This window comes from Lycium barbarum, chromosome 11 (genome assembly GCF_019175385.1).
Source record: "Lycium barbarum isolate Lr01 chromosome 11, ASM1917538v2, whole genome shotgun sequence".
NCBI classification, from domain to species: Eukaryota; Viridiplantae; Streptophyta; class Magnoliopsida; order Solanales; family Solanaceae; genus Lycium; species Lycium barbarum.
The window spans coordinates 122,568,591-122,582,241 of record NC_083347.1 but is presented as its reverse complement, the minus strand read 5'-3'; the positions used below and the strand labels follow the sequence as shown (position 1 = coordinate 122,582,241).

The following is a 13,651-nucleotide window of genomic DNA, read 5'->3' as shown; positions in this document are numbered from 1 at the left end:
AATTTTGATTCATATACTTTCAGTGAAAACGACGAAAGAGAAAAGATCATATCATACTAATATTTTTTTAAAAGAAAAGATCCAAACTAATTCGACAAAATCTTTTTTTTTTTTTGGGTTCAACCTTTCTATTTAGTTTAGAATTTTATTTATTATTGTATATATAAATTAATTTAGAACCCGATAACTTAAGAAAAATTAGCATTTCAAGCTCATAAACTTTATAGCCTGATCAAGCATTTATCTTTCTCTAGTCAATAAGTTACTGGGAACTGGAATATAGCAAAGTGCAATTATTTAAAATATTTTCTTTTCAAATAACACCCTTGTGGTGATTTCTACCATTATTATTATCACATAAGAAAATCATCGAGTTAGATTTTAACGTTACGTTTGACTTGTGATTCAATAGTATTTTTTTTTATAGCTGATAAATCGCCTCCTTTATCAATTTATTTGTCTTATTTTTCTTTTTTATTGTGTTAAAAACATCATCCTTTATATTTTGTAACTCTTTAATTATAACATCTCACATGACATATTTAAATATTTAGCACTCTTGAGGAAAGAAGTAGGACGATTGGGCCAGAGTGGTTGGTGAAGTCGTAATTTCTTTCTTCGCGAAGTTTGACTTCGCGCAACAAGCAGCATGGAGTAATATCCGCTTCACCCTGACAACACAAATATTTGTTGATTCCGCCCAACCTTGCCTTGGCAAATTACAACTATACCCAACTCCCCCCCCCCCCCCCCCCCCAAAGTCTGGTTGAAAGTCTCACTCCCACCCTCGATTGGTTCAATCTTCTTTATTAACTTGATTTGGTACCCGATAAAGAATCATGGTAGGATCAAATTATTCCTCCACAAGATTCAAAAGGCATTCTTACCCTTTAAAAACCCTATGTCCAGTTAAACTAAGATATAATACCTAAGAAGATTTTTATCACATGATGTACAAAGGGCAACGTAGATCGATCGATGTTTTTCTACTACATAACTATTAACTACTTTGCTCATTAATACTACAGACTAATTTTTGAGTTTTTCATTCTAACTTTATAGTTACAGTTAACTTTTCCGGCAGTAATCTCTTAACCATAGAAATACTCTAAAAAAAGTGACAATTAATAGTGAATTTTCTTACTATTAAGTCATATATTATTGACCTTTTTTTTTTTTTTTCACAATAGGGAATTTCACCGCAAATAAGACGCTACAAGTTAAGGACCATACATGCCAAACATAAAGTAGAATGTTTCAAATACTTAACAAAAATATGGAAGTAAATCTTTCGACTTCACATGAACAAATGGAAGAAAACATTTCAGTCATCAGGAGAGGAAGATTCCTCTTCCTCCACCTCCTCATCGTCATAAAGAGCATAGTCGAATCCAGTCTTCCTAGCAGTTACTTCATCAAGCCTTTTAAAATTTCCATTTATCAACCGATAAGCTGAATCGACTTTCAGATTACCACGCTTCATGCCTAATAGCTCTACCACTAGCCTATCTGATAAAGCAATGTTGCTTTGTTTGAAAGTTGTTGAAGGAAAATATTCTATTGATAAGCTCTTTGAATCTCTGAATGCTCTCTACAATCTCCACAACATAAAATAAATAGCAGCAACCCTATTTATAATAGAATAAAACCTATTTTAACTCAAAATAGAAAAATCTATTCCTATACTAATTTGACTATAAATCCTAATTAGGCATGAATTAAAATACCAAATCCTAACCAATTTTGGTTTCCTACCATTTTGAATTATTATTTCCAATATTCTCCCGTAATTCAAAATTGTATATCTGATTCTTCATGCACTTGTCACCATCTTCCAATTGTTAAAGCACTTGTTTCCAGCCCATCAATTGTTTAAGCACTTTCTCTTCAACCGTCACTCACTATCTTCCAATTTTTTGAAGCATTTCTCTTCAACGTTCACAATCGTTGGAGCACTTTCTCTCCAATATTCCAATTTGTTGATGCACTTTCTCACCAACCTTCAATTGTTGAAGCACTTTCTCTTCAACCTTCACAATCGTTGGAACACTTTCTCTCCAACATTCTAATTTGTTGATGCACTTTCTCACCAACCTTCAAATTGAGGAGAAGCATGGGTTTGCAGATGACATAGTATTCGAGTTACTAACATGGCTTCCAGGTAAATCTCTCATGCGATTTAGGTGTGTTTCTAAAACTTGGAACAATTTGATACAACATGATCCCAACTTTGTCCAAGTCCCACAATACTAGTTCTCAAGCCCGTCCCCTAGCCACCCACCTCTTATTTGAAATACGTTCATTCCTTAGTGAAGTTGTAGAAAACCCTTCCAATTCCCCAACAAAACTAAAAGGATTACGTTTACAACTCATGTGTCCTTGTCAATATTTCAACCCAAGGGAGATCACTACTTGCTCAAATCATTGCAATGGCCTTGTTTGTTTCTATAGCTATAAAGATACTCAAGTTTACTTGTATAACGTCACTACCAGGGAGACAAAAGCTTTGTCGTCCTCTATGATTAATGCAAATGGCTTACGTAGTCCTAGGTTGTTCTTGGAATTTGATCGGAATATGGAAAAATACAAATTGCTTCAGGTTTTCAAGAAGAAAAAACAATATAGGATCAAGATTCTAACTCTAGGAATCAACTCCCGTAGAAGAATCAAAGAAAAGATTGGAATAATAAAGTACCCCCGTTCATGTTTTTCTGGGAGTTGTATCTTCCTCAAAGGGGTACTTTATTGGACTGGTCTGCGAGATGCTATCATCTACTTCAACTTCGTAGAGGAGAAGTTTGGAACCCTCTCCTTCCCACAAAGATTTATACTGGATAAAATGCAAAGTGCACTGTGGGGAAAGCTGGTTATCAACGGTGTTGGAGTTAATAGAGGGTGTGATTTGGTATACGATGAGGTCAACAAGGTTTTTATGAAATTTAGCTCTGATACCAATTTGAAGGAAAATATTCTATGGATAAGCTCTTTGAATCTCTGAATGCTCACTATAATCTCCACAACATAAAATAAATAGCAGCAACCCTATTTATAATAGTATAAAACCTACTTTAACTCAAAATAGGAAAACCTATTCCTATACTAATTTGACTATAAATCCTAATTAGACATGAATTAAAATATCAAATCCTAACCAATTTTGGTTTTCTACAATTTTGAATTATTATTTTCAACAGTTGTGCTAAGAGTGATAATAGAGTTTGTTTCTGGGGCCTTCTTCTTTATCTAGCCAATCGCATGATTTCTTTTATTTCCGTCATCTTCAAAAATGTTCCCTTACGTAGATGATTGACTTCAAACAGTGCCTCCTTAGCATCTAGTTCCTTTTCACTTTGATCATGTTTTACATCTGCATATGTAGTTATTTTTCGAGGTCGAGAATCTTTTTCTTTTTTTCCTTCAACTATATCTTCATCAGTTAAATCCTTCTTCGCCTTTAGTTTGAATCGCTTGTGTGTCATTCAAAAGACACATCTCAATTTTTTTGGGAATCGAGAAGCTCCTCCTGACATCAGATACGGAGTTGATCATATTCCACATTCTAACTCGCAAATTGGTCCAACACATCCTGAAGAAAGGTGGTGGTGGCTAGGGAGCTTCCAACTGAAGCAAATCCTAAACGTAACTTAATTATGCAATGCCCACAATCCATCTTTTATCCCCTTTTATTATTGACCTTCTAATAAATAAAAAAAGACTTCATTGTTTCTGTGCAGATGACATCAAGAATTCAATATATCTCTTTCCTTATGCATTCAATTTTTTATTTCACTTTTTTAAATTTATAGTAGAATTTTGTGTAATATCTCAGGACTTTGAAATATACTACTTAAATCTTCATATTGACAAACTGTTTTTGACAAGATCATCTAAGATAGTGTTTGTAATCACATGGCTAATGTTCCTGTTAACATTTTGTTTTTACATCTTAACATTGAAAATCCATAAAGGATTGACTCCTCAAACAAATGACATAAAATTGAAGTGTCTAGGGATTAATATTTGCATTCAAAATCCCACTAATGACATCAAATTATTTGAAAAGAGAGGTTAGTTAAATTGAAACGACAAGCACGAGCTAAGCAGTTCAAACCAATTGCAACCCTCATATTTCAATCTTTTTGTTATTGACAAATAATTTTGAGTCAAGTATCGAAGCTCAACCCCAACCTTTCTATCTTTAACACTAAATTGCCCAAATGACAGACTTATCTTCGAGTTTTTCATTTTAACTTACAGTTCACTTTTACTTTTCCGGCAGTAATCTTTTAACCATAGAAATACTCAAAAAATGTGACACTTAATAGTGAATTTTCTTACTATTAAGTCATATATTTTTGACCTTTTTTTTCACAATAGGAAATTTCACCGCAAATAAGACTCTACAATTTAAGGACCATACATTTCAAACATAAAGTAGAATGTTTCAACTACTTAACAAAAATATGGAAGTAAATCTTTCGACTTCACATGAACAAATGGAAGAAAACATTTCAGTCATCACGAGAGGAAAATTCCTCTTCCTCCTCCTCCACCTCCTCATCGTCATAAAGAGCATAGTCGAATTCGATGTTCCTAGCAGTTACTTCATCAAGTTTTTAAAATGTCCATTTATCAACCAATAAGCTGCATCGACTTTCACATTACCATGCTTCATGCCTAATAGCTCTACCACTAGCCTATCTGATAACGCAATGTTGCTTTGTTTGAAAGATGTGCTAAGAGTGATAAGAGTTTGTTTCTGGGGCCTCTTGTTTATCCAGCCAATCACGATGATGTCTTTTATTTCCGTCTTCTTCAAAAATGTTCTCTTACGTAGATGATTGACTTCAAACAGGATTTCTGCCTCCGTAGCTTCTAGTTCCTTTTCACTCTGGTCCTATTTTACATCTGCATCATGTAGTTGTTTTTCAAGGTCGAGAATCTTTTTCTTTTTCTCTTTCAACTCTATCTTCATCAGTTAAATCCTTCTTTGCCTTTAGTTTGAGGCACTTGTGTGTCATTCAAAAGACTCACCTCAATTTTTTGGGAATCGAGAAGCTCCTCCTGGCATTTGATACGGAGTTGATCATATTCCACAATTCTAACTCGCAAATTGGTCCAAGACATCCTGAAGAAAGGTGGTGGTGGCTAGGGAGATTTCGGCATAAGCAAATCCGAAACGTAACTTAATTATGCAATGCCCACAAGTCCATCATTTGTCCTTTTTTATTATTGACCTTCTAATAAATAAAAAAGACTTCATTCTTTCTGTGTAGGCGACATCAAGAATTCAATATATCTCTTTTCTTATGTATTCAATTTTTTATTTCACTTTCTTAAATTTATAGTAGAACTAGTTAATTTGCCCGCGCATCACGCAATCATAACACACATTTTAAGTTTATGAAATATATAATTTTGTATATACAATCGAGATAAAAAAGACAGTTTTAAACACAAAGATTAAAAAAAAAATGTACACTGAGAATTAAATTACAATGGTGTCATGGATCAACATCATGTGTACCCATAAAAGATATCTCAGTACTTCACATGGTAATGCATTTGCATAAAGTGCAACGGCAACATAAACAATTTTCAAAACCTCGCTTGCCCGATGAGTTCAATCTTAATGGTAGATAGAAATAATGAAAATTGCATATTTTTTTGAGTGCGTTAACTAAAATGATATGCATTCACTGATAAAAAATGATCGACATTAATTTGCTTGGGACTATGTGATGCTTTTAAGGAATTTCATAGAACCTTCCTTACTTTTTAATTAATTGAATTTGTTTGCCTAATATGTTTTACATCTGTCTTTGATATAGCAAATAGGAAACCAAAAGATATTCTATACTTCAGTAATGAGTCACAAAAGCAAATTGATCTTCTCATACCACTTAAGATATTTGAGTAAACTCGATCACCTCCCAAGTCTTCACTTGTACCACCGGCAGCAGCTCTCATCATATCCTTATCAAAGTAAACTTATAGAAGAAAGAATTATCATGCTTCCCCGGCAAACCACTATGTATCACTACCTTGAGAAGGTTTGCCGGAGGTGCATGATATACTCCCCTATATAAGTTTTGATACCAAAAGAATAAAATCTAGTTCTTCCCCACCAGCCATTTGCAAACATGAATCCTGTAGTTAATGCGGGGACAGTCTCATGGCCATATACTATGAAAACACCAGTTTTGAAGCAAATCAAGTCAAACATCACCTGCAGGACAAATCAAATCACATCAAGACAAAATACAATTAAGAACAAAGCCTCTTCATGGACTGTCAAATTTTATTAAACTTTCTGAGAACGCCGAAAGGGGAATAAAAGAGAATCTAAATGATAGTTCATACAATTCCATGAGCCGCAAGAAAACGTAAGTATCTAAAAGGGTGTGATGTTAATTCTTTCATGTTAAAATAAGTATCTAAAAGAGCATGAAAAGGTATTACCATTTTTTAAAACTTAAATCCAACAAAATACAAAATATGTAGTAGCTGAAGAATACAATATGGTAGCCATACAGTCACAGTTAACCTGCACCCTCAATTTGCCAGAGATGGAGCCCTACTATCAGTAAAATACTTGATGACATTAGATGTACTCTTTTTAGAGGAAGGTAATGTACTTTATCAAAATACAACACTAAGATAGTGTTAAATTACAGAACATATGCACAATAGCAAAGCCTCCTTTTCTGTAGAGCGACAAAAATGAACATTTTTCTTTTCTTTTTAAGTTACTGGCCTGATGCATCTTGATATGCGAACATGTTATCGATTACAAAATTGGAGGAAAGCAGAGAATGGGCAAAATAATCAACCTCAATAATCTCTTTGATAAAATTAGCTAATTTAAAAACATAAGAAACATTAGATACTGAATTACCACAGTAAATTTTAGACTTCCTATATTAGAAAGTCCAGCTGGTACTCAGAGAGACTATTGTTGCCTCCAACCACGCTTTAATTTAGGGAGAAGTGAAAGCTTTTGATTTTCCTTCATGCAAGATCTGTTAAACTTGTTTTTCTGAACAGTGGCCACTAAATTACATATTCGTCCACATTTCAAGTGTGGATAAAATGCAAAGACCAGAAATCTATGATTACTCACATCGTTTCGGGATGTCAACAGTCTTAATCCCTTTCATGACCCGCCTCAAGACATGCCAATCAGTCCCGTTGCTTTGCGTCTTCTTATTCAGTACTTCCTTCTGCATTCAAAAAATGAACAATAATAGTTAACTTTCATGTTCTCAAACCATAAGTTGATATCGAGCATAATATGTAGTCAACAGAAGATCACATAAATTTTTAATAGATTAAAAAGATCTCTTAAACTTGTTTTCTGAGAAACAAATGGACGCTAAATTACATGTCTATTTATATTCAAAGTAAAATGAAAAAAGCAACGAACGGAACTCCATAAATACTCACATGATTTTCGAATATCAATAGTTTATTCGGGAAAAGTTTCAGGAAATGAACAGTTATGTAAGTAATACTCTGCATTCATAGTCTCATCTGAGGTTCTCCCTCTATATGAACTTTTGGCTGATCAATATTGTTGTGGCAACTTCCCAGAATTAGTAGACAAAGGTGTGAAGAAAAACGACAATTCCAAAAGCAAATTTGCCGAACAATAATAAAACTTATAACCGAAAGAATTCCTGCTCCAAGTCATCATTCTTTACGCTGAAACAACCTGCTCCAATGAAGTCGCAAACTGGGAAAAAAACAACAGTAAAAGATTTTGAGAATGATGGCAGGCTAATAAATGACAACCAGTTTAGCAATAGAAGAAGCCATTTCTTGAAGAAATACAACTTACTGCATACAACTTCTAATCTTCCGGATTATATTAAAGTACTTGCGGGCTTTCCTTACACCACCAAAAGTCTAAGTAAATCCCCGAATCAACTTCAGATAAAAGATTTCATCAATAGCAAACTGATGCAACATCATATTCCTGAAGAGACAAAGAAAGAATCAAATTCATTGGGGATCAACAGAGAGATACATTCAAGAAGTGGTTGCAAACCAACATCAAATGTCACCTAAATTAATGGAGAAGCAGGAAATATTTGTTCCAAGATCATGAGTTTTCAATTAAATCTCTATTCCAGTGAAAATGCAAGTTACTTATTTTACAAGTGGTTGTCAGCAATTATCATTAAATCTGCATGAAATTACTTATGTACTTTGCCATAACAAAGAGGTAAAAACTCAAAACAAACTTCAAAAAAACAATTGAGAATTAAACCGAACAAAATGAGCACCGACCTTTTAAATTTTCCACTCAATTGGGAGAAAAGTGAATAAGACACAAGTGTTGCATCTAAGAGAAATCAGCAGTGCAAAAACAACACACAGTAATACTTATTTTCAATCTTTAGATTAATATGCAAAATTCATGAGATTTAATCTTATTGACTTTCAACTTCAATAGATCACCAAGAAGTCATTCCCTGAATATATGTTATTTGCATACTTCTTTTGGCTGCTTGGACTAGAGGATGGATGCATACATAAAATGGTGCTCTCTTCAGCCTCTTGTTTCATTTGGCTCCATCATAAAACTAATATCATAGTTATTATTCCCTTTTTTGTCTTAGGAATCGGTTCAGTACAGATATTTGCAAGGGTGTCCGCGGATATGCCATTATCCTATCAGTTTAACAAAAATAGTAGGTTTAGATCACAAAAAATAAGGAGGAACGAATGGAAGTCTTCTCGATGAATTATAAATAAACCAAATACCCACTCATACTGAAGTGATCCAAGAGAGGGGCAATGGTATGACAAGCCTTCACTTAATGAACAATGACTTTGAGATTGAGGTAAATTCTCTTAAACATATTACTGAATGACAGAAAAATAAAAGGGACAAAATCAGACCTATATTGAAGATCATAATAACTTTCATGGAGACAAACTTTGTATTCTCTTGACAAAGAACTGCCATATACATAGCACACATACAAGTTGCATTGAATTGCATAAACAATAAATGAAATAAAGTTGAATAAAACTTTCTTACCCTTTTTCATGGAAAATATGGGTCTAAGGAATTGAAAGGAGAAATAAGGGAGCATTGATTTCTCCCATTGTTATTTTCGTCTTTGTAATCTGCATTAAGGTTTGGATGTAGGAAGGGAAGAAGGCTGCATCAAAGGCACAAACCAAAAAAAAAAAAAACTCAAAGCAATTATGGGACCGTCGTTTCAATTCCTCCTAAGCCACATCAAATGAAGAAGGGTAAAAGATCACCGCAACCCCTGCAAAGCAACGATCACCATGGAGAGGTAGAAGCAGGGAAAAGTATGGGGTTAGGGCCTTAGGGTAATCTTTACATTTCCGAGACAACCGTGTAGAAGAGATATTGGTTACGTTTGGGAGAGTAAATACTATTTCATTATAATTTTAACTGTTTCAGGATGGATGTGAAACGACATTTTGTTATAGATGAGCTATTAAAACAATGAGGAAAAAGGCAAAAAGGTAGGAAAATAAGAGAAAAGTCAAAAAACTGAGAAAGTAGATAAATAAGAATCCAGGCCTAAGAGAGTGCCACGTTTCCAAAAAGATACGTTCGAAACGAAAATTGCAGTCACTGCAACATCGGCCATTATGTATTAACAACCAGCAAGTACACATTCTTATCACTGACAAAAAAAAAAGCCTAATTCTCGCCTTGTAAAGGGTACTGAGTACTCCACTGTGAAAATAACTTCTTACATACTAAATCAAAAATGTAGTTAGTCTTCTAAAAATAGAATATATATATATATATATATATAAGAATAAGAAAAAGACGAGTTATAATCAACTGAAGAACACCTTTTCTTATACATTGGTTACTCAAAAACTCTCAGCTAACCCCTTGAAAATGGCTCATCCACCCACCATGTACCCATAGATAGACAGAGCGAGTAAAATCTTCAGTTCTGTGATTACTGTTTAACTTCATGCAACAAAGGCAAACTACAGGTATACCAAATGATAAAACATGTACAAAACATTAAAGGAGTAGATTTTACATGCTGCAAATATATCCCAAGAACATATATGGGTAAGGATTTACTTTCAAAGAATTACCAACCTGCATTTGTTGAGTAAATAGCACCCTTTACTGAAGCCGTCCTTGTAGGGAATTTTTCATCTGTTGAGTAAATAACACCTTTTCGTGAAGTCGTGGCCAAGATCTCTCTATAGGGCATCTTTTCGAACAGTTCATGAGGTCACAATAAGCATGTCACATTCTTTCTATTTCTCCCCAATTAAGCTGGGAACAATTTGTGATGTGGTTCCTCTTCACAACTGTGATGCCAACACGGACTGAATAAACAATGCAAATTTGATTGCTGCAATTAAACATAAGTCAAAGCATTAAGCATCGACTATATATAATGTGAAGATAGTAGACAAAAAACATAAAATAAATTTTTAAAACAGGATCTCGAAAGAATGCCTATATAAATGTGTAAACAGGAATTTGGAAAACAGATGCGTAAAAGGTTAGGTTTAATTCTGAAAAGTAGAAATATGAAAGAAAACCTAAGAATCTGAGGAAGGTAAAGAGGAGAATACCTTGGGCAACAGAGAGATAAAATAGAAAGAAGAGAAAGTGTTGTAATGGAAGAGAAAGCGGTAGCGAAGCGTTGCGTGGGAAAAAATAAAAATAAAGAGGAAGCGGCGCGGGTAAGTGACTATTGTTTTTCTAAAACAAATACTAAACAAATAGGGAAAATAGGATTCAAGCCAAAAATATGAGGAAAAAGAAAAATGGGTTTTCTGATTGATGAGAAGCGCCACGTGTCGGGCCTTTGGCCTGCTTATATATATATATATATATATATATATATATATATATATATATATATATATGATTTCGTCTAATATCTCAGGACTTTGAAATATACTACTTAAATCTTCATACTGACAAACGATATTTTTGACAAGATCATCTAAGATAATGTTTGTAATCACATGGCTAATGTTCCTATTAACATTTTGTTTTTAAAAAAGAAAACCATCTTAACATTGAAAATCCATAAAGGAATCCATCATAATTTGAAGAGTTATATCATGATGAAAACGCATTGGTGCTGACTAAACTATACTTCAATGATCGTTTAAATAATGAATTCATGCTAATTTAAGTCAGTCAAGTGGACCAACCCGACCCCTTAAAGTTTTTCCCCTCATGGATTCGGATTGGGCCGAGACAACTTTAATGTGCCAACTTTGAAACCCCACATAGTAATAACCAAGACCCAACTCCAAAAACACTTCAAAAACTGATCTTAATCCTCAAAAATAAGGAGGAAAAAAAAATTATAACCTTATCAAAACACTATTATTATATACCAATTATTAGAAACCTGATATAAATTTGAAACCCCACACAATAATAACCAAGATCCAACTCCAAAAAACTTCAAAACCAAGATCCAACTCCAAAAAACTTCAAAAATTGATCTTAATCCTCATAAACCAATGTGGGGAAAAAGACACAAATTTTACCTCAAAAAAAATTATAACTTTATCGAAACATTATTATTATTATTACACTACCAATTATTAGAAACCCAATATAAATTTGACACTCCGCACAATAATAACCAAAACTCAACTCCAAAAACTCTTCAAAGACTTATCTTAATCCTCAAAAACCAAGGTGGGAAAAAAGCGACACAATTTTTAGGTCAAAATAAAAATTTATAACATTATCAAAGCATTATTATTAAACTACCAATTATAAGAAACACAATATAAATTTGAAACTCACTAGTAATATCGAAGACCCAACTCCATAAACACTTCAAACACTGATCTTAATCCTCAAAACCCAAGGTAGGGAAAACAAAGACACAATTTTTAGCTTATCAAAACATTATTATAGTACCAATTATAAGAAAACAAATAAATTTGAAACCTCACATAGTAATAACCAAGACCCAACTCCAAAAACACTTCAAAAACTTATCTTAATCCTCAAAACTCAAGTTGGAAAAAAAAAAAAGACACAACTTTTATTAATTCCCAAAACCCTAATATCAAAATTAGAGAAATGTATGCATAGAAGTGAAGAGTTGTACGTACATATACAGTAGTTAAAAGGGAATTGAGGGAAGCTTATAATTTCTTGAATTTTTGGTACTGATGATTGGAATTGTACACAGGAGTGAAGACATTGAAAATGGATTTTGCGGGAAAAAGGTGTCTGGCTCACCCCCTACCCCATTAGGAGTTTAATTGGGCTTAGCCGGGCTAGGTAATTTTTAAAAAAATTTAAACATAAAATTGATATTTACATAAGTTTCGGGAAGACATTTTATTACATTTTTTTTTATATATTTGCTCTTATCATTCAACTTTGGGCTCATATTTTCCCCTGAGTCATTAATTCTCATTGTCCCCACCTTATTATCATACGTGAATTTTTTTTCTCCCAATTTAAATCTGGTCAAATTAAATTCAACTCACTTGCAAAATAACCCCAAATATTCCCAAAGACCCAAGCCCCATGTGACAGCCAAATTTGCACATTCTCCCTCCATTTTGCAAGAATATGGTTTCTCACAATGATGTAACCATTTTACTCTTTCCCACCCAGTTAACTTACAACTCCAACCTTTCTTTCTTCATCAAGAAGGTCATCAATGGGGAAGCCCGATTAAAATAGACTGGTTTTTTTAGTCTCATAGGAAGCTAGTTTTACATTTCTTAGGCAGAAACTATAGATAACATGGCTTTAAGCAATGGGGGTAAATTTGGTATTTTCTACGTCGATAGTATACTGAATTCACCTAATTATAGTCCTGGGTTCATATTCACTTCAAAATTCATCTGTCTCGGCAATCTGGTACCAATATATCAATTTAGTTCAGCCTTGGCAACTATGTAAAGTAACCGAAAATTATTTCTAGAAAAATTGATGACCAATACTAAAGTGGGTATTAAATTGGGAATATTTGGGGTGGATTTAATTTGCAAGTGGGTCGGTTTAATGGGTGGGTCAGAATTAATTTGATTAGATTTAAATTGGGAGAAAATAATATCCACGTAAGCGCCATGTAGGATAATAAGGGGAACTAACGGCTCAGGGGTAAATATGAGCCCAAAGTTGGACGGTAAGGGCAAAATTGTATAACGAAGGGCAGCTATAACCTTTTCTGAAGAGTACCGACCAAATCTGACTCTTTTCCATTTTAATACAACAACAACATACCCAGTTGGATCCCACAACGTGAGGTCTGGGGAGGGTAAAGTGTACGCAGATCTTACCCCCACCTTGGAAGGTAGGGAGGCTGTTTCCGAAAGACCCTCGGCTCAAAAGAAAACAAGGAAAAGGGTCTGCGTACTATTTTAATATTGAACTATTTTTTTGCATAAAACTTATTGGATAGAAAGATTTAAAATTTAAAATCTTTTACCAATGTGTGAGAAATCAAACATTAGAATAGAAAAATAATTTGTCTTTATTTGATAATATTACAAAAAGTTAAATAGAAACTTCAAACTTAAGTTGATAACATTGAAAATTTTAAAACATACAAACATGATTTTTCTAATTTTCATAAACTTAAAAAATATAAAGATCATCAAAATTCAAATTCTAAGAACGATCTTTTGTTCT

General features: G+C 33.5%; 1 long non-coding RNA gene across 1 annotated transcript; it reads right to left on the bottom strand.

Annotated features, from left to right (window-relative positions):
- Positions 1-5,750: 5,750 nt before the first annotated feature.
- On the bottom strand, positions 5,751-10,730 carry LOC132617809 (uncharacterized). The gene is made up of 6 exons (XR_009573840.1): positions 10,600-10,730; positions 10,112-10,373; positions 7,841-7,978; positions 7,447-7,735; positions 7,124-7,223; positions 5,751-6,229 (listed from the first exon to the last, which is right to left on the bottom strand). It is a non-coding gene; the product is annotated as an uncharacterized LOC132617809 (long non-coding RNA).
- Positions 10,731-13,651: the final 2,921 nt, after the last annotated feature.